Source organism: Acipenser ruthenus, chromosome 44 (genome assembly GCF_902713425.1).
Source record: "Acipenser ruthenus chromosome 44, fAciRut3.2 maternal haplotype, whole genome shotgun sequence".
NCBI lineage: Eukaryota > Metazoa > Chordata > Actinopteri > Acipenseriformes > Acipenseridae > Acipenser > Acipenser ruthenus.
In genome coordinates this window covers 3,852,481-3,873,587 of record NC_081232.1, presented here as the reverse complement: position 1 = coordinate 3,873,587, position 21,107 = coordinate 3,852,481, and the positions used below count along the sequence as shown (strand labels likewise).

The window sequence follows — 21,107 nt, the reverse complement described above, 5'->3', positions numbered from 1 at the left end:
AATTACATTTTACAATTGAAATGTGTGGAGGACAAAAGGAAATTTTGGAGGAATCACCCCCAGCTCCCTAAACATAAAAGTCATGAAAGCAGAAATGCAATCGCCTGCGGCCACACCACCTTGAATAAGCCTGATCTCGTCTGATCTCAGAAGCTAAGCAATGTTGGGCTTGGTTAGTACTTGGATGGGAGACCACCTGGGAATATCAAGTGCTGCAGGCATTACATTTTACAATTGAAATGTGTGGAGGACAAAAGGAAATTTTGGAGGAATCACCCCCAGCTCACTAAACATAAAAGTCATGAAAGCAGAAATGCAATCGCCTGCGGCCACACCACCTTGAATAAGCCTGATCTCGTCTGATCTCAGAAGCTAAGCAATGTTGGGCTTGATTAGTACTTGGATGGGAGACCACCTGGGAATATCAAGTGCTGCAGGCATTACATTTTACAATTGAAATGTGTGGAGGCCAAAAGGAAATTTTGGAGGAATCACCCCCAGCTCACTAAACATAAAAGTCATGAAAGCAGAAATGCAATCGCCTGCGGCCACACCACCTTGAATAAGCCTGATCTCGTCTGATCTCAGAAGCTAAGCAATGTTGGGCTTGATTAGTACTTGGATGGGAGACCACCTGGGAATATCAAGTGCTGCAGGCATTACATTTTACAATTGAAATGTGTGGAGGACAAAAGGAAATTTTGGAGGAATCACCCCCAGCTCACTAAACATAAAAGTCATGAAAGCAGAAAAGCAATCGCCTGCGGCCACACCACCTTGAAAAAGCCTGATCTCGTCTGATCTCAGAAGCTAAGCAATGTTGGGCTTGGTTAGTACTTGGATGGGAGACCACCTGGGAATATCAAGTGCTGCAGGCATTACATTTTACAATTGAAATGTGTGGAGGACAAAAGGAAATTTTGGAGGAATCACCCCCAGCTCACTAAACATAAAAGTCATGAAAGCAGAAAAGCAATCGCCTGCGGCCACACCACCTTGAAAAAGCCTGATCTCGTCTGATCTCAGAAGCTAAGCAATGTTGGGCTTGGTTAGTACTTGGATGGGAGACCACCTGGGAATATCAAGTGCTGCAGGCATTACATTTTTGTAATTACATTTTACAATTGAAATGTGTGGAGGACAAAAGGAAATTTTGGAGGAATCACCCCCAGCTCACTAAACATAAAAGTCATGAAAGCAGAAATGCAATCGCCTGCGGCCACACCACCTTGAATAAGCCTGATCTCAGAAGCTAAGCAATGTTGGGCTTGGTTAGTACTTGGATGGGAGACCACCTGGGAATATCAAGTGCTGCAGGCATTACATTTTTGTAATTACATTTTACAATTGAAATGTGTGGAGGACAAAAGGAAATTTTGGAGGAATCACCCCCAGCTCCCTAAACATAAAAGTCATGAAAGCAGAAATGCAATCGCCTGCGGACACACCACCTTGAATAAGCCTGATCTCGTCTGATCTCAGAAGCTAAGCAATGTTGGGCTTGGTTAGTACTTGGATGGGAGACCACCTGGGAATATCAAGTGCTGCAGGCATTACATTTTACAATTGAAATGTGTGGAGGACAAAAGGAAATTTTGGAGGACTCACCCCCAGCTCACTAAACATAAAAGTTATGAAAGCAGAAATGCAATCGCCTGCGGCCACACCACCTTGAATAAGCCTGATCTCAGAAGCTAAGCAATGTTGGGCTTGGTTAGTACTTGGATGGGAGACCACCTGGGAATATCAAGTGCTGCAGGCATTACATTTTTGTAATTACATTTTACAATTGAAATGTGTGGAGGACAAAAGGAAATTTTGGAGGAATCACCCAAAGCTCACTAAACATAAAAGTCATGAAAGCAGAAATGCAATCGCCTGCGGCCACACCACATTGAATAAGCCTGCTCTCAGAAGCTAAGCAATATTGGGCTTGGTTAGTACTTGGATGGGAGACCACCTGGGAATATCAAGTGCTGCAGGCAATACATTTTTGTAATTACATTTTACAATTGAAATGTGTGGAGGACAAAAGGAAATTTTGGAGGAATCACCCCCAGCTCCCTAAACATAAAAGTCATGAAAGCAGAAATGCAATCGCCTGCGGCCACACCACCTTGAATAAGCCTGATCTCGTCTGATCTCAGAAGCTAAGCAATGTTGGGCTTGGTTAGTACTTGGATGGGAGACCACCTGGGAATATCAAGTGCTGCAGGCATTACATTTTTGTAATTACATTTTACAATTGAAATGTGTGGAGGACAAAAGGAAATTTTGGAGGAATCACCCCCAGCTCACTAAACATAAAAGTCATGAAAGCAGAAATGCAATCGCCTGCGGCAACACCACCTTGAATAAGCCTGATCTCGTCTGATCTCAGAAGCTAAGCAATGTTGGGCTTGATTAGTACTTGGATGGGAGACCACCTGGGAATATCAAGTGCTGCAGGCATTACATTTTACAATTGAAATGTGTGGAGGCCAAAAGGAAATTTTGGAGGAATCACCCCCAGCTCACTAAACATAAAAGTCATGAAAGCAGAAATGCAATCGCCTGCGGCCACACCACCTTGAATAAGCCTGATCTCGTCTGATCTCAGAAGCTAAGCAATGTTGGGCTTGATTAGTACTTGGATGGGAGACCACCTGGGAATATCAAGTGCTGCAGGCATTACATTTTACAATTGAAATGTGTGGAGGACAAAAGGAAATTTTGGAGGAATCACCCCCAGCTCACTAAACATAAAAGTCATGAAAGCAGAAAAGCAATCGCCTGCGGCCACACCACCTTGAAAAAGCCTGATCTCGTCTGATCTCAGAAGCTAAGCAATGTTGGGCTTGGTTAGTACTTGGATGGGAGACCACCTGGGAATATCAAGTGCTGCAGGCATTACATTTTTGTAATTACATTTTACAATTGAAATGTGTGGAGGACAAAAGGAAATTTTGGAGGAATCACCCCCAGCTCACTAAACATAAAAGTCATGAAAGCAGAAATGCAATCGCCTGCGGCCACACCACCTTGAATAAGCCTGATCTCAGAAGCTAAGCAATGTTGGGCTTGGTTAGTACTTGGATGGGAGACCACCTGGGAATATCAAGTGCTGCAGGCATTACATTTTTGTAATTACATTTTACAATTGAAATGTGTGGAGGACAAAAGGAAATTTTGGAGGAATCACCCCCAGCTCCCTAAACATAAAAGTCATGAAAGCAGAAATGCAATCGCCTGCGGACACACCACCTTGAATAAGCCTGATCTCGTCTGATCTCAGAAGCTAAGCAACGTTGGGCTTGGTTAGTACTTGGATGGGAGACCACCTGGGAATATCAAGTGCTGCAGGCATTACATTTTACAATTGAAATGTGTGGAGGACAAAAGGAAATTTTGGAGGACTCACCCCCAGCTCACTAAACATAAAAGTTATGAAAGCAGAAATGCAATCGCCTGCGGCCACACCACCTTGAATAAGCCTGATCTCAGAAGCTAAGCAATGTTGGGCTTGGTTAGTACTTGGATGGGAGACCACCTGGGAATATCAAGTGCTGCAGGCATTACATTTTTGTAATTACATTTTACAATTGAAATGTGTGGAGGACAAAAGGAAATTTTGGAGGAATCACCCAAAGCTCACTAAACATAAAAGTCATGAAAGCAGAAATGCAATCGCCTGCGGCCACACCACATTGAATAAGCCTGCTCTCAGAAGCTAAGCAATATTGGGCTTGGTTAGTACTTGGATGGGAGACCACCTGGGAATATCAAGTGCTGCAGGCAATACATTTTTGTAATTACATTTTACAATTGAAATGTGTGGAGGACAAAAGGAAATTTTGGAGGAATCACCCCCAGCTCACTAAACATAAAAGTCATGAAAGCAGAAATGCAATCGCCTGCGGCCACACCATCTTGAATAAGCCTGATCTCGTCTGATCTCAGAAGCTAAGCAATGTTGGGCTTGGTTAGTACTTGGATGGGAGACCACCTGGGAATATCAAGTGCTGCAGGCATTACATTTTACAATTGAAATGTGTGGAGGACAAAAGGAAATTTTGGAGGAATCACCCCCAGCTCACTAAACATAAAAGTCATGAAAGCAGAAATGCAATCGCCTGCGGCCACACCACCTTGAATAAGCCTGATCTCGTATGATCTCAGAAGCTAAGCAATGTTGGGCTTGGTTAGTACTTGGATGGGAGACCACCTGGGAATATCAAGTGCTGCAGGCATTACATTTTACAATTGAAATGTGTGGAGGCCAAAAGGAAATTTTGGAGGAATCACCCCCAGCTCACTAAACATAAAAGTCATGAAAGCAGAAATGCAATCGCCTGCGGCCACACCACCTTGAATAAGCCTGATCTCGTCTGATCTCAGAAGCTAAGCAATGTTGGGCTTGGTTAGTACTTGGATGGGAGACCACCTGGGAATATCAAGTGCTGCAGGCATTACATTTTACAATTGAAATGTGTGGAGGACAAAAGGAAATTTTGGAGGAATCACCCCCAGCTCACTAAACATAAAAGTCATGAAAGCAGGAATGCAACCGCCTGCGGCCACACTACCTTGAATAAGCCTGATCTCATCTGATCTCAGAAGCTAAGCAATGTTGGGCTTGGTTAGTACTTGGATGGGAGACCACCTGGGAATATAAAGTACTGCAGGCATTACATTTTTATAATTACATTTTACAATTGAAATGTGTGGAGGACAAAAGGAAATTTTGGAGGAATCACCCCCAGCTCACTAAACATAAAAGTCATGAAAGCAGAAATGCAATCGCCTGCGGCCACACCACCTTGAATAAGCCTGATCTCAGAAGCTAAGCAATGTTGGGCTTGGTTAGTACTTGGATGGGAGACCACCTGGGAATATCAAGAGCTGCAGGCATTACATTTTTGTAATTACATTTTACAATTGAAATGTGAGGAGGACAAAAGGAAATTTTGGAGGAATCACCCCCACCTCAATAAACATAAAAGTCATGAAAGCAGAAATGCAATCGCCTGCGGCCACACCACCTTGAATAAGCCTGATCTCGTCTGATCTCAGAAGCTAAGCAGTGTTGGGCTTGGTTAGTACTTGGATGGGAGACCACCTGGGAATATCAAGTGCTGCAGGCATTACATTTTTGTAATTACATTTTACAATTGAAATGTGTGGAGGACAAAAGGAAATTTTGGAGGAATCACCCCCAGCTCACTAAACATAAAAGTCATGAAAGCAGAAATGCAATCGCCTGCGGCCACACCACCTTGAATAAGCCTGATCTCGTCTGGTCTCAGAAGCTAAGCAATGTTGGGCTTGGTTAGTACTTGGATGGGAGACCACCTGGGAATATCAAGTGCTGCAGGCATTACATTTTACAATTGAAATGTGTGGAGGACAAAAGGAAATTTTGGAGGAATCACCCCCAGCTCACTAAACATAAAAGTCATGAAAGCAGAAATGCAATCGCCTGCGGCCACACCACCTTGAATAAGCCTGATCTCGTCTGATCTCAGAAGCTAAGCAATGTTGGGCTTGGTTAATACTTGGATGGGAGACCACCTGGGAATATCAAGTGCTGCAGGCATTACATTTTTGTAATTACATTTTACAATTGAAATGTGTGGAGGACAAAAGGAAATTTTGGAGGAATCACCCCCAGCTCACTAAACATAAAAGTCACGAAAGCAGAAATGCAATCGCCTGCGGCCACACCACCTTGAATAAGCCTGATCTCAGAAGCTAAGCAATGTTGGGCTTGGTTAGTACTTGGATGGGAGACCACCTGGGAATATCAAGTGCTGCAGGCATTACATTTTTGTAATTACATTTTACAATTGAAATGTGTGGAGGACAAAAGGAAATTTTGGAGGAATCACCCCCAGCTCACTAAACATAAAAGTCATGAAAGCAGAAATGCAATCGCCTGCGGCCACACCACCTTGAATAAGCCTGATCTCAGAAGCTAAGCAATGTTGGGCTTGGTTAGTACTTGGATGGGAGACCACCTGGGAATATCAAGTGCTGCAGGCATTACATTTTTGTAATTACATTTTACAATTGAAATGTGTGGAGGCCAAAAGGAAATTTTGGAGGAATCACCCCCAGCTCACTAAACATAAAAGTCATGAAAGCAGAAATGCAATCGCCTGCGGCCACACCACCTTGAATAAGCCTGATCTCGTCTGATCTCAGAAGCTAAGCAATGTTGGACTTAGTTAGTACTTGGATGGGAGACCACCTGGGAATATCAAGTGCTGCAGGCATTACATTTTACAATTGAAATGTGTGGAGGACAAAAGGAAATTTTGGAGTAATCACCCCCAGCTCACTAAACATAAAAGTCATGAAAGCAGAAATGCAATCGCCTGCGGCCACACCACCTTGAATAAGCCTGATCAAGTCTGATCTCAGAAGCTAAGCAATGTTGGGCTTGGTTAGTACTTGGATGGAGACCACCTGGGAATATCAAGTGCTGCAGGCATTACATTTTACAATTGAAATGTGTGGAGTCCAAAAGGAAATTTTGGAGGAATCACCCCCAGCTCACTAAACATAAAAGTCATGAAAGCAGAAATGCAATCGCCTGCGGCCACACCACTTTGAATAAGCCTGATCTCGTCTGATCTCAGAAGCTAAGCAATGTTGGGCTTGGTTAGTACTTGGATGGGAGACCACCTGGGAATATCAAGTGCTGCAGGCATTACATTTTACAATTGAAATGTGTGGAGGACAAAAGGAAATTTTGGAGGAATCACCCCCAGCTCACTAAACATAAAAGTCATGAAAGCAGAAATGCAATCGCCTGCGGCCACACCACCTTGAATAAGCCTGATCTCGTCTGATCTCAGAAGCTAAGCAATGTTGGGCTTGGTTAGTACTTGGATGGGAGACCACCTGGGAATATCAAGTGCTGCAGGCATTACATTTTTGTAATTACATTTTACAATTGAAATGTGTGGAGGACAAAAGGAAATTTTGGAGGAATCACCCCCAGCTCCCTAAACATAAAAGTCATGAAAGCAGAAATGCAATCGCCTGCGGCCACACCACCTTGAATAAGCCTGATCTCGTCTGATCTCAGAAGCTAAGCAGTGTTGGGCTTGGTTAGTACTTGGATGGGAGACCACCTGGGAATATCAAGTGCTGCAGGCATTACATTTTTGTAATTACATTTTACAATTGAAATGTGTGGAGGACAAAAGGAAATTTTGGAGGAATCACCCCCAGCTCCCTAAACATAAAAGTCATGAAAGCAGAAATGCAATCGCCTGCGGCCACACCACCTTGAATAAGCCTTATCTCAGAAGCTAAGCAATGTTGGGCTTGGTTAGTACTTGGATGGGAGACCACCTGGGAATATCAAGTGCTGCAGGCATTACATTTTTGTAATTACATTTTACAATTGAAATGTGTGGAGGACAAAAGGAAATTTTGGAGGAATCACCCCCAGCTCCCTAAACATAAAAGTCATGAAAGCAGAAATGCAATCGCCTGCGGCCACACCACCTTGAATAAGCCTGATCTCGTCTGATCTCAGAAGCTAAGCAGTGTTGGGCTTGGTTAGTACTTGGATGGGAGACCACCTGGGAATATCAAGTGCTGCAGGCATTACATTTTTGTAATTACATTTTACAATTGAAATGTGTGGAGGACAAAAGGAAATTTTGGAGGAATCACCCCCAGCTCCCTAAACATAAAAGTCATGAAAGCAGAAATGCAATCGCCTGCGGCCACACCACCTTGAATTAGCCTTATCTCAGAAGCTAAGCAATGTTGGGCTTGGTTAGTACTTGGATGGGAGACCACCTGGGAATATCAAGTGCTGCAGGCATTACATTTTTGTAATTACATTTTACAATTGAAATGTGTGGAGGACAAAAGGAAATTTTGGAGGAATCACCCCCAGCTCCCTAAACATAAAAATTCATGAAAGCAGAAATGCAATCGCCTGCGGCTGCACCACCTTGAATAAGCCTGATCTCGCCTTATCTCAGAAGCTAAGCAATGTTGGGCTTGGTTAGTACTTGGATGGGAGACCACCTGGGAATATCAAGTGCTGCAGGCATTACATTTTACAATTGAAATGTGTGGAGGCCAAAAGGAAATTTTGGAGGAATCACCCCCAGCTCCCTAAACATAAAAGTCATGAAAGCAGAAATGCAATCACCTGCGGCCACACCACCTTGAATAAGCCTGATCTCGTCTGATCTCAGAAGCTAAGTAGTGTTGGGCTTCGTTAGTACTTGGATGGGAGACCACCTGGGAATATCAAATGCTGCAGGCATTACATTTTTGTAATTACATTTTACAATTGAAATGTGTGGAGGACAAAAGGAAATTTTGGAGGAATCACCCCCAGCTCACTAAACATAAAAGTCATGAAAGCAGAAATGCAATCGCCTGCGGCCACACCACCTTGTATAAGCCTGATCTCAGAAGCTAAGCAATGTTGGGCTTGGTTAGTACTTGGATGGGAGACCACCTGGGAATATCAAGTGCTGCAGGCATTACATTTTACAATTGAAATGTGTGGAGGACAAAAGGAAATTTTGGAGGAATCACCCCCAGCTCACTAAACATAAAAGTCATGAAAGCAGAAATGCAATCGCCTGCGGCCACACCACCTTGAATAAGCCTGATCTCGTCTGATCTCAGAAGCTAAGCAATGTTGGGCTTGGTTAGTATTTGGATGGGAGGCCACCTGGGAATATCAAGTGCTGCAGGCATTACATTTTTGTAATTACATTTTACAATTGAAATGTGTGGAGGACAAAAGGAAATTTTGGAGGAATCACCCCCAGCTCACTAAACATAAAAGTAATGAAAGCAGAAATGCATTCGCCTGCGGCCACACCACCTTGAATAAGCCTGATCTCGTCTGATCTCAGAAGCTAAGCAAAGTTGGGCTTGGTTAGTACTTGGATGGGAGACCACCTGGGAATTTCAAGTGCTGCCGGCATTACATTTTACAATTGAAATGTGTGGAGGACAAAAGGAAATTTTGGAGGAATCACCCCCAGCTCACTAAACATAAAAGTCAAGAAAGCAGAAAAGCAATTTCCTGCGGCCACACCACCTTGAATAAGCATGATCTCGTCTGCTCTCAGAAGCTAAGCAATGTTGGGTTTGGTTAGTACTTGGATGGGAGACCACCTGGGAATATCAAGTGCTGCAGGCATTACATTTTACAATTGAAATGTGTGGAGGACAAAAGGAAATTTTGGAGGAATCACCCCCAGCTCACTAAACATAAAAGTCATGAAAGCAGAAATGCAATCGGCTGCGGCCACACCACCTTGAATAAGCCTGATCTCGTCTGATCTCAGAAGCTAAGCAAAGTTGGGCTTGGTTAGTACTTGGATGGGAGACCACCTGGGAATATCAAGTGCTGCAGGCATTACATTTTTGTAATTACATTTTACAATTGAAATGTGTGGAGGACAAAAGGAAATTTTGGAGGAATCACCCCCAGCTCACTAAACATAAAAGTCAAGAAAGCAGAAATGCAATCGCCTGCGGCCACACCACCTTGAATAAGTCTGATCTCAGAAGCTTAGCAATGTTGGGCTTGGTTAGTACTTGGATGGGAGACCACCTGGGAATATCAAGTGCTGCAGGCATTACATTTTACAATTGAAATGTGTGGAGGACAAAAGGAAATTTTGGAGTAATCACCCCAAGCTCACTAAACATAAAAGTCATGAAAGCAGAAATGCAATCGCCTGCGGCCACACCACCTTGAATAAGCCTGATCTCAGAAGCTAAGCAATGTTGGGCTTGGTTAGTACTTGGATGGGAGACCACCTGGGAATATCAAGTGCTGCAGGCATTACATTTTACAATTGAAATGTGTGGACAAAAGGAAATTTTGGAGGAATCACCCCCAGCTCACTAAACATAAAAGTCAAGAAAGCAGAAAAGCAATTTCCTGCGGCCACACCACCTTGAATAAGCCTGATCTCGTCTGCTCTCAGAAGCTAAGCAATGTTGGGCTTGGTTAGTACTTGGATGGGAGACCACCTGGGAATATCAAGTGCTGCAGGCATTACATTTTACAATTGAATTGTGTGGAGGACAAAAGGAAATTTTGGAGGAATCACCCCCAGCTCACTAAACATAAAAGTCATGAAAGCAGAAATGCAATCGCCTGCGGCAACACCACCTTGAATAAGCCTGATCTCGTCTGATGTTAGAAGCTAAGCAATGTTGGGCTTGTTTAGTACTTGGATGGGAGATCACCTGGGAATATCAAGTGCTGCAGGCATTACATTTTTGTAATTACATTTTACAATTGAAATGTGTGGAGGACAAAAGAAAATTTTGGAGGAATCACCCCCAGCTCACTAAACATAAAAGTCATGAAAGCAGAAATGCAATCGCCTACGGCCACGCCACCTTGAATAAGCCTGATCTCGTCTGATCTCAGAAGCTAAGCAATGTTGGGTTTGGTTAGTACTTGGATGGGAGACCACCTGGGAATATCAAGTGCTGCAGGCATTACATTTTACAATTGAAATGTGTGGCGGACAAAAGGAAATTTTGGAGGAATCACCCCCAGCTCACTAAACATAAAAGTCATGAAAGCAGAAATGCAACCGCCTGCGGCCACATCACCTTGAATAAGCCTGATCTTGTCTGATCTCAGAAGCGAAGCAATGTTGGGCTTGTTTAGTACTTGGATGGGAGACCACCTGGGAATATCAAGTGCTGCAGGCATTACATTTTTGTAATTACATTTTACAATTGAAATGTGTGGAGGACAAAAGGAAATTTTGGAGGAATCACCCCCAGCTCACTAAACATAAGAGTCATGAAAGCAGACATGCAATCGCCTGCGGCCACACCACCTTGAATAAGCCTGATCTAGTCTGATCTCAGAAGCTAAGCAATGTTGGGCTTGGTTAGTACTTGAATGGGAGACCACCTGTGATTATCAAGTGCTGCAGGCATTACATTTTACAATTGAAATGTGTGGAGGACAAAAGGAAATTTTGGAGGAATCACCCCCAGCTCACTAAACATAAAAGTCATGAAAGCAGAAATGCAATCGCCTGCGGCCACACCACTTTGAATAAGCCTGATGTCGTCTGATCTCAGAAGCTAAGCAATGTTGGGCTTGGTTAGTACTTGGATGGGAGACCACCTGGGAATATCAAGTGCTGCAGGCATTACGTTTTACAATTGAAATGTGTGGAGGCCAAAAGGAAATTTTGGAGGAATCACCCCCAGCTCACTAAACATAAAAGTCATGAAAGCAGAAATGCAATCGCCTGCGGCCACACCACCTTGAATAAGCCTGATCTCAGAAGCTAAGCAATGTTGGGCTTGGTTAGTACTTGGATGGGAGACCACCTGGGAATATCAAGTGCTGCAGGCATTACATTTTTGTAATTACATTTTACAATTGAAATGTGTGGAGGACAAAAGGAAATTTTGGAGGAATCACCCCCAGCTCACTAAACATAAAAGTCATGAAAGCAGAAATGCAATCGCCTGCGGCCACGCCACCTTGAATAAGCCTGATCTCGTCTGATCTCAGAAGCTAAGCAATGTTGGGCTTGGTTAGTACTTGGATGGGAGACCACCTGGGAATATCAAGTGCTGCAGGCATTACTTTTTACAATTGAAATGTGTGGAGGACAAATGGAAATTTTGGAGGAATCACCCCCAACTCCCTAAACATAAAAGTCATGAAAGCAGAAATGCAATCGCCTGCGGCCACACCACCTTGAATAAGCCTGATCTCGTCTGATCTCAGAAGCTAAGCAATGTTGGGCTTGGTTAGTACTTGGATGGGAGACCACCTGGGAATATCAAGTGCTGCAGGCATTACGTTTTACAATTGAAATGTGTGGAGGACAAAAGGAAATTTTGGAGGAATCACCCCCAGCTCCCTAAACATAAAAGTCATGAAAGCAGAAATGCAATCGCCTGCGGCCACACCACCTTGAATAAGCCTGATCTCAGAAGCTAAGCAATGTTGGGCTTGGTTAGTACTTGGATGGGAGACCACCTGGGAATATCAAGTGCTGCAGGCATTACGTTTTACAATTGAAATGTGTGGAGGACAAAAGGAAATTTTGGAGGAATCACCCCCAGCTCCCTAAACATAAAAGTCATGAAAGCAGAAATGCAATTGCCTTCGGCCACACCACCTTGAATAAGCCTGATCTCAGAAGCTAAGCAATGTTGGGCTTGGTTAGTACTTGGATGGGAGACCACCAGGGAATATCAAGTGCTGCAGGCATTACATCTTACAATTGAAATGTGTGGAGGCCAAAGGGATATTTTGGAGGAATCACCCCCAGCTCCCTAAACATAAAAGTCATGAAAGCAGAAATGCAATCGCCTGCGGCCACACCACCTTGAATAAGCCTGATCTCAGAAGCTAAGCAATGTTGGGCTTGGTTAGTACTTGGATGGGAGACCACCTGGGAATATCAAGTGCTGCAGTCATTACATTTTTGTAATTACATTTTACAATTGAAATGTGTGGAGGACAAAAGGAAATTTTGGAGGAATCACCCCCAGCTCCCTAAACATAAAAGTCATGAAAGCAGAAATGCAATCGCCTGCGGCCACACCACCTTGAATAAGCCTGATCTCGTCTGATCTCAGAAGCTAAGCAGTGTTGGGCTTGGTTAGTACTTGGATGGGAGACCACCTGGGAATATCATGTGCTGCAGGCATTACATTTTACAATTGAAATGTGTGGAGGACAAAAGGAAATTTTGGAGGAATCACCCCCAGCTCCCTAAACATAAAAGTCATGAAAGCAGAAATGCAATCGCCTGCGGCCACACCACCTTGAATAAGCCTGATCTCGTCTGATCTCAGAAGCTAAGCAATGTTGGGCTTGGTTAGTACTTGGATGGGAGACCACCTGGGAATATCAAGTGCTGCAGGCATTACATTTTTGTAATTACATTTTACAATTGAAATGTGTGGAGGACAAAAGGAAATTTTGGAGGAATCACCCCCAGCTCACTAAACATAAAAGTCATGAAAGCAGAAATGCAATCGCCTGCGGCCACACCACCTTGAATAAGCCTGATCTCGTCTGATCTCAGAAGCTAAGCAGTGTTGGGCTTGGTTAGTACTTGGATGGGAGACCACCTGGGAATATCATGTGCTGCAGGCATTACATTTTACAATTGAAATGTGTGGAGGACAAAAGGAAATTTTGGAGGAATCACCCCCAGCTCACTAAACATAAAAGTCATGAAAGCAGAAATGCAATTGCTTGCGGCCACACCACCTTGAATAAGCCTGATCTCAGAAGCTAAGCAATGTTGGGCTTGGTTAGTACTTGGATGGGAGACCACCTGGGAATATCAAGTGCTGCAGGCATTACATTTTACAATTGAAATGTGTGGAGGACAAAAGGAAATTTTGGAGGAATCACCCCCAGCTCACTAAACATAAAAGTCATGAAAGCAGAAACGCAACCGCCTGCGGCCACACCACCTTGAATAAGCCTGATCTCGTCTGATCTCAGAAGCTAAGCAATGTTGGGCTTGGTTAGTACTTGGATGGGAGACCACCTGGGAATATCAAGTGCTGCAGGCATTACATTTTACAATTGAAATGTGTGGAGGACAAAAGGAAATTTTGGGGGAATCACCCCCAGCTCACTAAACATAAAAGTCATGAAAGCAGAAATGCAATCGCCTGCGGCCACACCACCTTGAATAAGCCTGTTCTCGTCTGATCTCAGAAGCTAAGCAATGTTGGGCTTGGTTAGTACTTGGATGGGAGACCACCTGGGAATATCAAGTGCTGCAGGCATTACATTTTACAATTGAAATGTGTGGAGGCCAAAGGGAAATTTTGGAGGAATCACCCCCAGCTCACTAAACATAAAAGTCATGAAAGCAGAAATGCAATCGCCTGCGGCCACACCAACTTGAATAAGCCTGATCTCAGAAGCTAAGCAATGTTGGGCTTGGTTAGTACTTGGATGGGAGACCACCTGGGAATATCAAGTGCTGCAGGCATTACATTTTTGTAATTACATTTTACAATTGAAATGTGTGGAGGCCAAAAGGAAATTTTGGAGGAATCACCCCCAGCTCACTAAACATAAAAGTCATGAAAGCAGAAATGCAATCGCCTGCGGCCACACCACCTTGAATAAGCCTGATCTCAGAAGCTAAGCAATGTTGGGCTTGGTTAGTACTTGGATGGGAGACCACCTGGGAATATCAAGTGCTGCAGGCATTACATTTTTGTAATTACATTTTACAATTGAAATGTGTGGAGGACAAAAGGAAATTTTGGAGGAATCACCCCCAGCTCACTAAACATAAAAGTCATGAAAGCAGAAATGCAATCGCCTGCGGCCACACCACCTTGAATAAGCCTGATCTCAGAAGCTAAGCAATGTTGGGCTTGGTTAGTACTTGGATGGGAGACCACCTGGGAATATCAAGTGCTGCAGGCATTACATTTTACAATTGAAATGTGTGGAGGCCAAAGGGAAATTTTGGAGGAATCACCCCCAGCTCACTAAACATAAAAGTCATGAAAGCAGAAATGCAATCGCCTGCGGCCACACCAACTTGAATAAGCCTGATCTCAGAAGCTAAGCAATGTTGGGCTTGGTTAGTACTTGGATGGGAGACCACCTGGGAATATCAAGTGCTGCAGGCATTACATTTTTGTAATTACATTTTACAATTGAAATGTGTGGAGGCAAAAAGGAAATTTTGGAGGAATCACCCCCAGCTCACTAAACATAAAAGTCATGAAAGCAGAAATGCAATCGCCTGCGGCCACACCACCTTGAATAAGCCTGATCTCAGAAGCTAAGCAATGTTGGGCTTGGTTAGTACTTGGATGGGAGACCACCTGGGAATATCAAGTGCTGCAGGCATTACATTTTTGTAATTACATTTTACAATTGAAATGTGTGGACAAAAGGGAATTTTGGAGGAATCACCCCCAGCTCACTAAACATAAAAGTCATGAAAGCAGAAATGCAATCGCCTGCGGCCACACCACCTTGAATAAGCCTGATCTCGTCTGATCTCAGAAGCTAAGCAATGTTGGGCTTGGTTAGTACTTGGATGGGAGACCACCTGGGAATATCAAGTGCTGCAGGCATTACATTTTACAATTGAAATGTGTGGAGGACAAAAGGAAATTTTGGAGGAATCACCCCCAGCTCACTAAACATAAAAGTCATGAAAGCAGAAATGCAATCGCCTGCGGCCACACCACCTTGAATAAGCCTGATCTCAGAAGCTAAGCAATGTTGGGCTTGGTTAGTACTTGGATGGGAGACCACCTGGGAATATCAAGTGCTGCAGGCATTACATTTTTGTAATTACATTTTACAATTGAAATGTGTGGACAAAAGGAAATTTTGGAGGAATCACCCCCAGCTCCCTAAACATAAAAGTCATGAAAGCAGAAATGCAATCGCCTGCGGCCACACCACCTTGAATAAGCCTGATCTCGTCTGATCTCAGAAGCTAAGCAGTGTTGGGCTTGGTTAGTACTTGGATGGGAGACCACCTGGGAATATCAAGTGCTGCAGGCATTACATTTTACAATTGAAATGTGTGGAGGACAAAAGGAAATTTTGGAGGAATCACCCCCAGCTCACTAAACATAAAAGTCATGAAAGCAGAAATGCAATCGCCTGCGGCCACACCACCTTGAATAAGCCTGATCTCAGAAGCTAAGCAATGTTGGGCTTGGTTAGTACTTGGACGGGAGACCACCTGGGAATATCAAGTGCTGCAGGCATTACATTTTTGTAATTGAAATGTGTGGAGGACAAAAGGAAATTTTGGAGGAATCACCCCCAGCTCACTAAACATAAAAGTCATGAAAGCAGAAATGCAATCGCCTGCGGCCACACCACCTTGAATAAGCCTGATCTCGTCTGATCTCAGAAGCTAAGCAATGTTGGGCTTGGTTAGTACTTGGATGGGAGACCACCTGGGAATATCAAGTGCTGCAGGCATTACATTTTACAATTGAAATGTGTGGAGGACAAAAGGAAATTTTGGAGGAATCACCCCCAGCTCACTAAACATAAAAGTCATGAAAGCAGAAATGCAATCGCCTGCGGCCACACCACCTTGAATAAGCCTGATCTCGTCTGTTCTCAGAAGCTAAGCAATGTTGGGCTTGGTTAGTACTTGGATGGGAGACCACCTGGGAATATCAAGTGCTGCAGGCATTACATTTTTGTAATTACATTTTACAATTGAAATGTGTGGAGGACAAAAGGAAATTTTGGAGGAATCACCCCCAGCTCACTAAACATAAATGTCATGAAAGCAGAAATGCAATCGCCTGCGGCCACACCACCTTGAATAAGCCTGATCTCGTCTGATCTCAGACGCTAAGCAATGTTGGGCTTGGTTAGTACTTGGATGGGAGACCACCGGGGAATATCAAGTGCTGCAGGCATTACATTTTACAATTGAAATGTGTGGACGAAAGGAAATTTTGGAGGAATCACCCCCAGCTCACTAAACATAAAAGTCATGAAAGCAGAAATGTAATTGCCTGCGGCCACACCTCCTTGAATAAGCCTGATCTCGTCTGATATCAGAAGCTAAGCAATGTTGGGCTTGGTTAGTGCTTGGATGGGAGACCACCTGGGAATATCAAGTGCTGCAGGCATTACATTTTACAATTGAAATGTGTGGAGGACAAAAGGAAATTTTGGAGGAATCACCCCCAGCTCACTAAACATAAAAGTCATGAAAGCAGAAATACAATCGCCTGCGGCCACACCACCTTGAATAAGCCTGATCTCAGAAGCTAAGCAATGTTGGGCTTGGTTAGTACTTGGATGGGAGACCACCTGGGAATATCAAGTGCTGCAGGCATTACATTTTTGTAATTACATTTTACAATTGAAATGTGTGGAGGACAAAAGGAAATTTTGGAGGAATCACCCCCAGCTCACTAAACATAAAAGTCATGAAAGCAGAAATGCAATCGCCTGCGGCCACACCACCTTGAATAAGCCTGATCTCAGAAGCTAAGCAATGTTGGGCTTGGTTAGTACTTGGATGGGAGACCACCTGGGAATATCAAGTGCTGCAGGCATTACATTTTTGTAATTACATTTTACAATTGAAATGTGTGGAGGCCAAAAGGAAATATTGGAGGAATCACCCCCAGCTCACTAAACATAAAAGTCATGAAAGCAGAAATGCAATCGCCTGCGGCCACACCACCTTGAATAAGCCTGATCTCGTCTGATCTCAGAAGCTAAGCAATGTTGGGCTTGGTTAGTACTTGGATGGGAGACCACCTGGGAATATCAAGTGCTGCAGGCATTACATTTTACAATTGAAATGTGTGGAGGACAAAAGGAAATTTTGGAGGAATCACCCCCAGCTCCCTAAACATAAAAGTCATGAAAGCAGAAATGCAATCGCCTGCGGCCACACCACCTTGAATAAGCCTGATCTCGCCTGATCTCAGAAGCTAAGCAATGTTGGGCTTGGTTAGTACTTGGATGGGAGACCACCTGGGAATATCAAGGGCTGCAGGCATTACATTTTTGTAATTACATTTTACAATTGAAATGTGTGGAGGACAAAAGGAAATTTTGGAGGAATCACCCCCAGCTCACTAAACATAAAAGTCATGAAAGCAAAAATGCAATCGCCTGCGGCCACACCACCTTGAATAAGCCTGATCTTAGAAGCTAAGCAATGTTGGGCTTGGTTAGTACTTGGATGGGAGACCACCTGGGAATATCAAGTGCTGCAGGCATTACATTTTTATAATTACATTTTACAATTGAAATGTGTGGAGGACAAAAGGAAATTTTGGAGGAATCACCCCCAGCTCACTAAACATAAAAGTCATGAAAGCAGAAATGCAATCGCCTGCGGCCACACCACCTTGAATAAGCCTGATCTCAGAAGCTAAGCAATGTTGGGCTTGGTTAGTACTTGGATGGAAGACCACCTGGGAATATCAAGTGCTGCAGGCATTACATTTTTGTAATTACATTTTACAATTGAAATGTGTGGAGGACAAAAGGAAATTTTGGAGGAATCACCCCCAGCTCACTAAACATAAAAGTCATGAAAGCAGAAATGCAATCGCCTGCGGCCACACCACCTTGAATAAGCCTGATCTCGTCTGCTCTCAGAAGCTAAGCAATGTTGGGCTTGGTTAGTACTTGGATGGGAGACCACCTGGGAATATCAAGTGCTGCAGGCATTACATTTTTGTAATTACATTTTACAATTGAAATGTGTGGAGGACAAAAGGAAATTTGGGAGGAATCACCCCCAGCTCACTAAACATAAAAGTCATGAAAGCAGAAATGCAATCGCCTGCAGCCACACCACCTTGAATAAGCCTGATCTCGTCTGATCTCAGAAGCTAAGCAATGTTGGGCTTGGTTAGTACTTGGATGGGAGACCACCTGGGAATATCAAGTGCTGCAGGCATTACATTTTTGTAATTACATTTTACAATTGAAATGTGTGGAGGACAAAAGGAAATTTTGGAGGAATCACCCCCAGCTCACTAAACATAAAAGTCATGAAAGCAGAAATGCAATCGCCTGCGGCCACACCACCTTGAATAAGCCTGATCTCAGAAGCTAAGCAATGTTGGGCTTGGTTAGTACTTGGATGGAAGACCACCTGGGAATATCAAGTGCTGCAGGCATTACATTTTTGTAATTACATTTTACAATTGAAATGTGTGGAGGACAAAAGGAAATTTTGGAGGAATCACCCCCAGCTCACTAAACATAAAAGTCATGAAAGCAGAAATGCAATCGCCTGCGGCCACACCACCTTGAATAAGCCTGATCTCGTCTGATCTCAGAAGCTAAGCAATGTTGGGCTTGGTTAGTACTTGGATGGGAGACCACCTGGGAATATCAAGTGCTGCAGGCATTACATTTTTGTAATTACATTTTACAATTGAAATGTGTGGAGGCCAAAAGGAAGTATTGGAGGAATCACCCCCAGCTCACTAAACATAAAAGTCATGAAAGCAGAAATGCAATCGCCTGCGGCCACACCACCTTGAATAAGCCTGATCTCGTCTGATCTCAGAAGCTAAGCAATGTTGGGCTTGGTTAGTACTTGGATGGGAGACCACCTGGGAATATCAAGTGCTGCAGGCATTACATTTTACAATTGAAATGTGTGGAGGACAAAAGGAAATTTTGGAGGAATCACCCCCAGCTCCCTAAACATAAAAGTCATGAAAGCAGAAATGCAATCGCCTGCGGCCACACCACCTTGAATAAGCCTGATCTCGCCTGATCTCAGAAGCTAAGCAATGTTGGGCTTGGTTAGTACTTGGATGGGAGACCACCTGGGAATATCAAGTGCTGCAGGCATTACATTTTACAATTGAAATGTGTGGAGGACAAAAGGAAATTTTGGAGGAATCACCCCCAGCTCCCTAAACATAAAAGTCATGAAAGCAAAAATGCAATCGCCTGCGGCCACACCCCCTTGAATAAGCCTGATCTCAGAAGCTAAGCAATGTTGGGCTTGGTTAGTACTTGGATGGGAGACCACCTGGGAATATCAAGTGCTGCAGGCATTACATTTTTATAATTACATTTTACAATTGAAATGTGTGGAGGACAAAAGGAAATTTTGGAGGAATCACCCCCAGCTCACTAAACATAAAAGTCATGAAAGCAGAAATGCAATCGCCTGCGGCCACACCACCTTGAATAAGCCTGATCTCAGAAGCTAAGCAATGTTGGGCTTGGTTAGTACTTGGATGGAAGACCACCTGGGAATATCAAGTGCTGCAGGCATTACATTTTTGTAATTACATTTTACAATTGAAATGTGTGGAGGACAAAAGGAAATTTTGGAGGAATCACCCCCAGCTCACTAAACATAAAAGTCATGAAAGCAGAAATGCAATCGCCTGCGGCCACACCACCTTGAATAAGCCTGATCTCAGAAGCTAAGCAATGTTGGGCTTGGTTAGTACTTGGATGGGAGACCACCTGGGAATATCAAGTGCTGCAGGTATTACATTTTTGTAATTACATTTTACAATTGAAATGTGTGGAGGACAAAAGGAAATTTTAGAGGAAACACCCCCAGCTCACTAAACATAAAAGTCATGAAAGCAGAAATGCAATCGCCTGCGGCCACACCACCTTGAATAAGCCTGATCTCGTCTGATCTCAGAAGCTAAGCAATGTTGGGCTTGGTTAGTACTTGGATGGGAGACCACCTGGGAATATCAAGTGCTGCAGGCATTACATTTTACAATTGAAATGTGTGGAGGACAAAAGGAAATTTTTGAGGAATCACCCCCAGCTCACTAAACATAAAAGTCATGAAAGCAGAAATGCAATCGCCTGCGGCCACACCACCTTGAATAAGCCTGATCTCAAAAGCTAAGCAATGTTGGACTTGGTTAGTACTTGGATGGGAGACCACCTGGGAATATCAAGTGCTGCAGGCATTACATTTTTGTAATTACATTTTACAATTGAAATGTGTGGAGGACAAAAGGAAATTTTGGAGGAATCACCCCCAGCTCACTAAACATAAAAGTCATGAAAGCAGAAATGCAATCGCCTGCGGCCACACCACCTTGAATAAGCCTGATCTCAGAAGCTAAGCAATGTTGGGCTTGGTTAGTACTTGGATGGGAGACCACCTGGGAATATCAAGTGCTGCAGGCATTACATTTTTGTAATTACATTTTACAATTGAAATGTGTGGAGGACAAAAGGAAATTTTGGAGGAATCACCCCCAGCTCACTAAACATAAAAGTCATGAAAGCAGAAATGCAATCGCCTGCGGCCACACCACCTTGAATAAGCCTGATCTCAGAAGCTAAGCAATGTTGGGCTTGGTTAGTACTTGGATGGGAGACCACCTGGGAATATCAAGTGCTGCAGGCATTACATTTTACAATTGAAATGTGTGGAGGACAAAAGGAAATTTTGGAGGAATCACCCCCAGCTCACTAAACATAAAAGTCATGAAAGCAGAAATGCAATCGCCTGCGGCCACACCACCTTGAATAAGCCTGATCTCGTCTGATCTCAGAAGCTAAGCAATGTTGGGCTTGGTTAGTACTTGGATGGGAGACCACCTGGGAATATCAAGTGCTGCAGGCATTACATTTT

At 43.6% G+C, this 21,107-nt stretch overlaps 48 non-coding genes and 47 pseudogenes across 48 annotated transcripts; all 95 read left to right on the top strand.

Annotated features, from left to right (window-relative positions):
* Positions 1-102: 102 nt before the first annotated feature.
* Positions 103-221, top strand: LOC131716837 (5S ribosomal RNA). The gene has a single exon (XR_009315722.1). It is a non-coding gene; the product is annotated as a 5S ribosomal RNA (ribosomal RNA).
* Positions 222-321: 100 nt separating this feature from the next.
* On the top strand, positions 322-440 carry LOC131716883 (5S ribosomal RNA). The gene has a single exon (XR_009315768.1). It is a non-coding gene; the product is annotated as a 5S ribosomal RNA (ribosomal RNA).
* A 100-nt stretch (positions 441-540) lies between these two features.
* LOC131716872 (5S ribosomal RNA) lies at positions 541-659 on the top strand. Its single transcript, XR_009315757.1, has one exon. It is a non-coding gene; the product is annotated as a 5S ribosomal RNA (ribosomal RNA).
* Positions 660-759: 100 nt separating this feature from the next.
* LOC131718137 (5S ribosomal RNA) lies at positions 760-878 on the top strand. Its single transcript, XR_009317033.1, has one exon. It is a non-coding gene; the product is annotated as a 5S ribosomal RNA (ribosomal RNA).
* Positions 879-978: 100 nt separating this feature from the next.
* Positions 979-1,097, top strand: LOC131718126 (5S ribosomal RNA). The gene has a single exon (XR_009317022.1). It is a non-coding gene; the product is annotated as a 5S ribosomal RNA (ribosomal RNA).
* A 114-nt stretch (positions 1,098-1,211) lies between these two features.
* LOC131714763 (5S ribosomal RNA) lies at positions 1,212-1,320 on the top strand (annotated as a pseudogene).
* Positions 1,321-1,434: 114 nt separating this feature from the next.
* LOC131712124 (5S ribosomal RNA) lies at positions 1,435-1,553 on the top strand. The gene has a single exon (XR_009314013.1). It is a non-coding gene; the product is annotated as a 5S ribosomal RNA (ribosomal RNA).
* A 100-nt stretch (positions 1,554-1,653) lies between these two features.
* LOC131714762 (5S ribosomal RNA) lies at positions 1,654-1,762 on the top strand (annotated as a pseudogene).
* A 114-nt stretch (positions 1,763-1,876) lies between these two features.
* On the top strand, positions 1,877-1,985 carry LOC131716177 (5S ribosomal RNA; annotated as a pseudogene).
* A 114-nt stretch (positions 1,986-2,099) lies between these two features.
* LOC131716836 (5S ribosomal RNA) lies at positions 2,100-2,218 on the top strand. The gene has a single exon (XR_009315721.1). It is a non-coding gene; the product is annotated as a 5S ribosomal RNA (ribosomal RNA).
* A 114-nt stretch (positions 2,219-2,332) lies between these two features.
* LOC131720805 (5S ribosomal RNA) lies at positions 2,333-2,451 on the top strand. The gene has a single exon (XR_009319702.1). It is a non-coding gene; the product is annotated as a 5S ribosomal RNA (ribosomal RNA).
* A 100-nt stretch (positions 2,452-2,551) lies between these two features.
* LOC131716862 (5S ribosomal RNA) lies at positions 2,552-2,670 on the top strand. The gene has a single exon (XR_009315747.1). It is a non-coding gene; the product is annotated as a 5S ribosomal RNA (ribosomal RNA).
* Positions 2,671-2,770: 100 nt separating this feature from the next.
* Positions 2,771-2,889, top strand: LOC131718115 (5S ribosomal RNA). Its single transcript, XR_009317011.1, has one exon. It is a non-coding gene; the product is annotated as a 5S ribosomal RNA (ribosomal RNA).
* Positions 2,890-3,003: 114 nt separating this feature from the next.
* LOC131714761 (5S ribosomal RNA) lies at positions 3,004-3,112 on the top strand (annotated as a pseudogene).
* Positions 3,113-3,226: 114 nt separating this feature from the next.
* On the top strand, positions 3,227-3,345 carry LOC131712296 (5S ribosomal RNA). The gene has a single exon (XR_009314189.1). It is a non-coding gene; the product is annotated as a 5S ribosomal RNA (ribosomal RNA).
* Positions 3,346-3,445: 100 nt separating this feature from the next.
* Positions 3,446-3,554, top strand: LOC131714760 (5S ribosomal RNA; annotated as a pseudogene).
* Positions 3,555-3,668: 114 nt separating this feature from the next.
* On the top strand, positions 3,669-3,777 carry LOC131716176 (5S ribosomal RNA; annotated as a pseudogene).
* A 114-nt stretch (positions 3,778-3,891) lies between these two features.
* LOC131710509 (5S ribosomal RNA) lies at positions 3,892-4,010 on the top strand. The gene has a single exon (XR_009312381.1). It is a non-coding gene; the product is annotated as a 5S ribosomal RNA (ribosomal RNA).
* Positions 4,011-4,110: 100 nt separating this feature from the next.
* LOC131710431 (5S ribosomal RNA) lies at positions 4,111-4,229 on the top strand. Its single transcript, XR_009312303.1, has one exon. It is a non-coding gene; the product is annotated as a 5S ribosomal RNA (ribosomal RNA).
* A 100-nt stretch (positions 4,230-4,329) lies between these two features.
* LOC131716835 (5S ribosomal RNA) lies at positions 4,330-4,448 on the top strand. Its single transcript, XR_009315720.1, has one exon. It is a non-coding gene; the product is annotated as a 5S ribosomal RNA (ribosomal RNA).
* A 100-nt stretch (positions 4,449-4,548) lies between these two features.
* LOC131713803 (5S ribosomal RNA) lies at positions 4,549-4,667 on the top strand (annotated as a pseudogene).
* A 114-nt stretch (positions 4,668-4,781) lies between these two features.
* Positions 4,782-4,890, top strand: LOC131715662 (5S ribosomal RNA; annotated as a pseudogene).
* Positions 4,891-5,004: 114 nt separating this feature from the next.
* Positions 5,005-5,123, top strand: LOC131710046 (5S ribosomal RNA). Its single transcript, XR_009311914.1, has one exon. It is a non-coding gene; the product is annotated as a 5S ribosomal RNA (ribosomal RNA).
* A 114-nt stretch (positions 5,124-5,237) lies between these two features.
* Positions 5,238-5,356, top strand: LOC131710865 (5S ribosomal RNA). Its single transcript, XR_009312747.1, has one exon. It is a non-coding gene; the product is annotated as a 5S ribosomal RNA (ribosomal RNA).
* A 100-nt stretch (positions 5,357-5,456) lies between these two features.
* Positions 5,457-5,575, top strand: LOC131711762 (5S ribosomal RNA). Its single transcript, XR_009313650.1, has one exon. It is a non-coding gene; the product is annotated as a 5S ribosomal RNA (ribosomal RNA).
* A 114-nt stretch (positions 5,576-5,689) lies between these two features.
* On the top strand, positions 5,690-5,798 carry LOC131714759 (5S ribosomal RNA; annotated as a pseudogene).
* Positions 5,799-5,912: 114 nt separating this feature from the next.
* LOC131714758 (5S ribosomal RNA) lies at positions 5,913-6,021 on the top strand (annotated as a pseudogene).
* Positions 6,022-6,135: 114 nt separating this feature from the next.
* LOC131712861 (5S ribosomal RNA) lies at positions 6,136-6,254 on the top strand. The gene has a single exon (XR_009314749.1). It is a non-coding gene; the product is annotated as a 5S ribosomal RNA (ribosomal RNA).
* Positions 6,255-6,354: 100 nt separating this feature from the next.
* LOC131714193 (5S ribosomal RNA) lies at positions 6,355-6,472 on the top strand (annotated as a pseudogene).
* A 100-nt stretch (positions 6,473-6,572) lies between these two features.
* Positions 6,573-6,691, top strand: LOC131714784 (5S ribosomal RNA). The gene has a single exon (XR_009315254.1). It is a non-coding gene; the product is annotated as a 5S ribosomal RNA (ribosomal RNA).
* A 100-nt stretch (positions 6,692-6,791) lies between these two features.
* Positions 6,792-6,910, top strand: LOC131716834 (5S ribosomal RNA). Its single transcript, XR_009315719.1, has one exon. It is a non-coding gene; the product is annotated as a 5S ribosomal RNA (ribosomal RNA).
* A 114-nt stretch (positions 6,911-7,024) lies between these two features.
* On the top strand, positions 7,025-7,143 carry LOC131710045 (5S ribosomal RNA). The gene has a single exon (XR_009311913.1). It is a non-coding gene; the product is annotated as a 5S ribosomal RNA (ribosomal RNA).
* Positions 7,144-7,257: 114 nt separating this feature from the next.
* On the top strand, positions 7,258-7,366 carry LOC131716254 (5S ribosomal RNA; annotated as a pseudogene).
* Positions 7,367-7,480: 114 nt separating this feature from the next.
* LOC131710044 (5S ribosomal RNA) lies at positions 7,481-7,599 on the top strand. Its single transcript, XR_009311911.1, has one exon. It is a non-coding gene; the product is annotated as a 5S ribosomal RNA (ribosomal RNA).
* Positions 7,600-7,713: 114 nt separating this feature from the next.
* On the top strand, positions 7,714-7,822 carry LOC131716398 (5S ribosomal RNA; annotated as a pseudogene).
* A 115-nt stretch (positions 7,823-7,937) lies between these two features.
* Positions 7,938-8,056, top strand: LOC131714398 (5S ribosomal RNA; annotated as a pseudogene).
* Positions 8,057-8,156: 100 nt separating this feature from the next.
* On the top strand, positions 8,157-8,275 carry LOC131715599 (5S ribosomal RNA; annotated as a pseudogene).
* A 114-nt stretch (positions 8,276-8,389) lies between these two features.
* On the top strand, positions 8,390-8,498 carry LOC131715361 (5S ribosomal RNA; annotated as a pseudogene).
* Positions 8,499-8,598: 100 nt separating this feature from the next.
* On the top strand, positions 8,599-8,717 carry LOC131712743 (5S ribosomal RNA). Its single transcript, XR_009314632.1, has one exon. It is a non-coding gene; the product is annotated as a 5S ribosomal RNA (ribosomal RNA).
* Positions 8,718-8,831: 114 nt separating this feature from the next.
* LOC131711081 (5S ribosomal RNA) lies at positions 8,832-8,950 on the top strand. The gene has a single exon (XR_009312963.1). It is a non-coding gene; the product is annotated as a 5S ribosomal RNA (ribosomal RNA).
* A 100-nt stretch (positions 8,951-9,050) lies between these two features.
* Positions 9,051-9,169, top strand: LOC131714269 (5S ribosomal RNA; annotated as a pseudogene).
* Positions 9,170-9,269: 100 nt separating this feature from the next.
* LOC131711086 (5S ribosomal RNA) lies at positions 9,270-9,388 on the top strand. The gene has a single exon (XR_009312968.1). It is a non-coding gene; the product is annotated as a 5S ribosomal RNA (ribosomal RNA).
* Positions 9,389-9,502: 114 nt separating this feature from the next.
* Positions 9,503-9,611, top strand: LOC131716403 (5S ribosomal RNA; annotated as a pseudogene).
* Positions 9,612-9,711: 100 nt separating this feature from the next.
* On the top strand, positions 9,712-9,820 carry LOC131714756 (5S ribosomal RNA; annotated as a pseudogene).
* A 97-nt stretch (positions 9,821-9,917) lies between these two features.
* LOC131712912 (5S ribosomal RNA) lies at positions 9,918-10,036 on the top strand. Its single transcript, XR_009314799.1, has one exon. It is a non-coding gene; the product is annotated as a 5S ribosomal RNA (ribosomal RNA).
* Positions 10,037-10,136: 100 nt separating this feature from the next.
* LOC131714334 (5S ribosomal RNA) lies at positions 10,137-10,255 on the top strand (annotated as a pseudogene).
* A 114-nt stretch (positions 10,256-10,369) lies between these two features.
* Positions 10,370-10,488, top strand: LOC131713982 (5S ribosomal RNA; annotated as a pseudogene).
* Positions 10,489-10,588: 100 nt separating this feature from the next.
* On the top strand, positions 10,589-10,707 carry LOC131713764 (5S ribosomal RNA; annotated as a pseudogene).
* A 114-nt stretch (positions 10,708-10,821) lies between these two features.
* LOC131714302 (5S ribosomal RNA) lies at positions 10,822-10,940 on the top strand (annotated as a pseudogene).
* Positions 10,941-11,040: 100 nt separating this feature from the next.
* On the top strand, positions 11,041-11,159 carry LOC131712750 (5S ribosomal RNA). The gene has a single exon (XR_009314639.1). It is a non-coding gene; the product is annotated as a 5S ribosomal RNA (ribosomal RNA).
* A 100-nt stretch (positions 11,160-11,259) lies between these two features.
* On the top strand, positions 11,260-11,368 carry LOC131714755 (5S ribosomal RNA; annotated as a pseudogene).
* A 114-nt stretch (positions 11,369-11,482) lies between these two features.
* Positions 11,483-11,601, top strand: LOC131710611 (5S ribosomal RNA). Its single transcript, XR_009312494.1, has one exon. It is a non-coding gene; the product is annotated as a 5S ribosomal RNA (ribosomal RNA).
* Positions 11,602-11,701: 100 nt separating this feature from the next.
* Positions 11,702-11,820, top strand: LOC131716833 (5S ribosomal RNA). The gene has a single exon (XR_009315718.1). It is a non-coding gene; the product is annotated as a 5S ribosomal RNA (ribosomal RNA).
* A 100-nt stretch (positions 11,821-11,920) lies between these two features.
* On the top strand, positions 11,921-12,029 carry LOC131714754 (5S ribosomal RNA; annotated as a pseudogene).
* A 100-nt stretch (positions 12,030-12,129) lies between these two features.
* LOC131716409 (5S ribosomal RNA) lies at positions 12,130-12,238 on the top strand (annotated as a pseudogene).
* Positions 12,239-12,338: 100 nt separating this feature from the next.
* Positions 12,339-12,447, top strand: LOC131715537 (5S ribosomal RNA; annotated as a pseudogene).
* A 114-nt stretch (positions 12,448-12,561) lies between these two features.
* Positions 12,562-12,680, top strand: LOC131712156 (5S ribosomal RNA). Its single transcript, XR_009314048.1, has one exon. It is a non-coding gene; the product is annotated as a 5S ribosomal RNA (ribosomal RNA).
* A 100-nt stretch (positions 12,681-12,780) lies between these two features.
* On the top strand, positions 12,781-12,899 carry LOC131716832 (5S ribosomal RNA). Its single transcript, XR_009315717.1, has one exon. It is a non-coding gene; the product is annotated as a 5S ribosomal RNA (ribosomal RNA).
* A 114-nt stretch (positions 12,900-13,013) lies between these two features.
* On the top strand, positions 13,014-13,132 carry LOC131712155 (5S ribosomal RNA). The gene has a single exon (XR_009314047.1). It is a non-coding gene; the product is annotated as a 5S ribosomal RNA (ribosomal RNA).
* A 100-nt stretch (positions 13,133-13,232) lies between these two features.
* On the top strand, positions 13,233-13,341 carry LOC131715455 (5S ribosomal RNA; annotated as a pseudogene).
* A 100-nt stretch (positions 13,342-13,441) lies between these two features.
* LOC131716830 (5S ribosomal RNA) lies at positions 13,442-13,560 on the top strand. Its single transcript, XR_009315715.1, has one exon. It is a non-coding gene; the product is annotated as a 5S ribosomal RNA (ribosomal RNA).
* Positions 13,561-13,660: 100 nt separating this feature from the next.
* LOC131712254 (5S ribosomal RNA) lies at positions 13,661-13,779 on the top strand. Its single transcript, XR_009314147.1, has one exon. It is a non-coding gene; the product is annotated as a 5S ribosomal RNA (ribosomal RNA).
* Positions 13,780-13,879: 100 nt separating this feature from the next.
* On the top strand, positions 13,880-13,988 carry LOC131716001 (5S ribosomal RNA; annotated as a pseudogene).
* A 114-nt stretch (positions 13,989-14,102) lies between these two features.
* LOC131714753 (5S ribosomal RNA) lies at positions 14,103-14,211 on the top strand (annotated as a pseudogene).
* Positions 14,212-14,325: 114 nt separating this feature from the next.
* LOC131714752 (5S ribosomal RNA) lies at positions 14,326-14,434 on the top strand (annotated as a pseudogene).
* A 100-nt stretch (positions 14,435-14,534) lies between these two features.
* Positions 14,535-14,643, top strand: LOC131716000 (5S ribosomal RNA; annotated as a pseudogene).
* A 114-nt stretch (positions 14,644-14,757) lies between these two features.
* LOC131714751 (5S ribosomal RNA) lies at positions 14,758-14,866 on the top strand (annotated as a pseudogene).
* Positions 14,867-14,977: 111 nt separating this feature from the next.
* Positions 14,978-15,096, top strand: LOC131716829 (5S ribosomal RNA). Its single transcript, XR_009315714.1, has one exon. It is a non-coding gene; the product is annotated as a 5S ribosomal RNA (ribosomal RNA).
* A 100-nt stretch (positions 15,097-15,196) lies between these two features.
* LOC131714750 (5S ribosomal RNA) lies at positions 15,197-15,305 on the top strand (annotated as a pseudogene).
* A 111-nt stretch (positions 15,306-15,416) lies between these two features.
* Positions 15,417-15,535, top strand: LOC131710043 (5S ribosomal RNA). Its single transcript, XR_009311910.1, has one exon. It is a non-coding gene; the product is annotated as a 5S ribosomal RNA (ribosomal RNA).
* Positions 15,536-15,635: 100 nt separating this feature from the next.
* LOC131715692 (5S ribosomal RNA) lies at positions 15,636-15,744 on the top strand (annotated as a pseudogene).
* A 101-nt stretch (positions 15,745-15,845) lies between these two features.
* Positions 15,846-15,964, top strand: LOC131716828 (5S ribosomal RNA). Its single transcript, XR_009315713.1, has one exon. It is a non-coding gene; the product is annotated as a 5S ribosomal RNA (ribosomal RNA).
* Positions 15,965-16,064: 100 nt separating this feature from the next.
* Positions 16,065-16,183, top strand: LOC131711432 (5S ribosomal RNA). Its single transcript, XR_009313315.1, has one exon. It is a non-coding gene; the product is annotated as a 5S ribosomal RNA (ribosomal RNA).
* A 114-nt stretch (positions 16,184-16,297) lies between these two features.
* Positions 16,298-16,416, top strand: LOC131712723 (5S ribosomal RNA). The gene has a single exon (XR_009314614.1). It is a non-coding gene; the product is annotated as a 5S ribosomal RNA (ribosomal RNA).
* A 97-nt stretch (positions 16,417-16,513) lies between these two features.
* Positions 16,514-16,632, top strand: LOC131713782 (5S ribosomal RNA; annotated as a pseudogene).
* A 100-nt stretch (positions 16,633-16,732) lies between these two features.
* Positions 16,733-16,841, top strand: LOC131714749 (5S ribosomal RNA; annotated as a pseudogene).
* Positions 16,842-16,955: 114 nt separating this feature from the next.
* Positions 16,956-17,064, top strand: LOC131714748 (5S ribosomal RNA; annotated as a pseudogene).
* A 114-nt stretch (positions 17,065-17,178) lies between these two features.
* Positions 17,179-17,297, top strand: LOC131716827 (5S ribosomal RNA). The gene has a single exon (XR_009315712.1). It is a non-coding gene; the product is annotated as a 5S ribosomal RNA (ribosomal RNA).
* Positions 17,298-17,397: 100 nt separating this feature from the next.
* Positions 17,398-17,516, top strand: LOC131713038 (5S ribosomal RNA). The gene has a single exon (XR_009314925.1). It is a non-coding gene; the product is annotated as a 5S ribosomal RNA (ribosomal RNA).
* Positions 17,517-17,630: 114 nt separating this feature from the next.
* LOC131715868 (5S ribosomal RNA) lies at positions 17,631-17,739 on the top strand (annotated as a pseudogene).
* A 114-nt stretch (positions 17,740-17,853) lies between these two features.
* Positions 17,854-17,962, top strand: LOC131715659 (5S ribosomal RNA; annotated as a pseudogene).
* Positions 17,963-18,076: 114 nt separating this feature from the next.
* LOC131711474 (5S ribosomal RNA) lies at positions 18,077-18,195 on the top strand. Its single transcript, XR_009313360.1, has one exon. It is a non-coding gene; the product is annotated as a 5S ribosomal RNA (ribosomal RNA).
* A 114-nt stretch (positions 18,196-18,309) lies between these two features.
* Positions 18,310-18,428, top strand: LOC131720669 (5S ribosomal RNA). The gene has a single exon (XR_009319566.1). It is a non-coding gene; the product is annotated as a 5S ribosomal RNA (ribosomal RNA).
* A 114-nt stretch (positions 18,429-18,542) lies between these two features.
* On the top strand, positions 18,543-18,651 carry LOC131715658 (5S ribosomal RNA; annotated as a pseudogene).
* Positions 18,652-18,765: 114 nt separating this feature from the next.
* LOC131716826 (5S ribosomal RNA) lies at positions 18,766-18,884 on the top strand. Its single transcript, XR_009315711.1, has one exon. It is a non-coding gene; the product is annotated as a 5S ribosomal RNA (ribosomal RNA).
* A 114-nt stretch (positions 18,885-18,998) lies between these two features.
* On the top strand, positions 18,999-19,117 carry LOC131716825 (5S ribosomal RNA). Its single transcript, XR_009315710.1, has one exon. It is a non-coding gene; the product is annotated as a 5S ribosomal RNA (ribosomal RNA).
* A 100-nt stretch (positions 19,118-19,217) lies between these two features.
* Positions 19,218-19,336, top strand: LOC131711583 (5S ribosomal RNA). Its single transcript, XR_009313469.1, has one exon. It is a non-coding gene; the product is annotated as a 5S ribosomal RNA (ribosomal RNA).
* Positions 19,337-19,436: 100 nt separating this feature from the next.
* Positions 19,437-19,545, top strand: LOC131715473 (5S ribosomal RNA; annotated as a pseudogene).
* A 114-nt stretch (positions 19,546-19,659) lies between these two features.
* On the top strand, positions 19,660-19,768 carry LOC131715656 (5S ribosomal RNA; annotated as a pseudogene).
* A 114-nt stretch (positions 19,769-19,882) lies between these two features.
* LOC131715503 (5S ribosomal RNA) lies at positions 19,883-19,991 on the top strand (annotated as a pseudogene).
* A 114-nt stretch (positions 19,992-20,105) lies between these two features.
* LOC131716824 (5S ribosomal RNA) lies at positions 20,106-20,224 on the top strand. The gene has a single exon (XR_009315709.1). It is a non-coding gene; the product is annotated as a 5S ribosomal RNA (ribosomal RNA).
* A 100-nt stretch (positions 20,225-20,324) lies between these two features.
* LOC131716134 (5S ribosomal RNA) lies at positions 20,325-20,433 on the top strand (annotated as a pseudogene).
* A 114-nt stretch (positions 20,434-20,547) lies between these two features.
* On the top strand, positions 20,548-20,656 carry LOC131714747 (5S ribosomal RNA; annotated as a pseudogene).
* Positions 20,657-20,770: 114 nt separating this feature from the next.
* LOC131714745 (5S ribosomal RNA) lies at positions 20,771-20,879 on the top strand (annotated as a pseudogene).
* A 100-nt stretch (positions 20,880-20,979) lies between these two features.
* On the top strand, positions 20,980-21,098 carry LOC131716823 (5S ribosomal RNA). The gene has a single exon (XR_009315708.1). It is a non-coding gene; the product is annotated as a 5S ribosomal RNA (ribosomal RNA).
* The last annotated feature ends 9 nt before the right edge of the window (positions 21,099-21,107 follow it).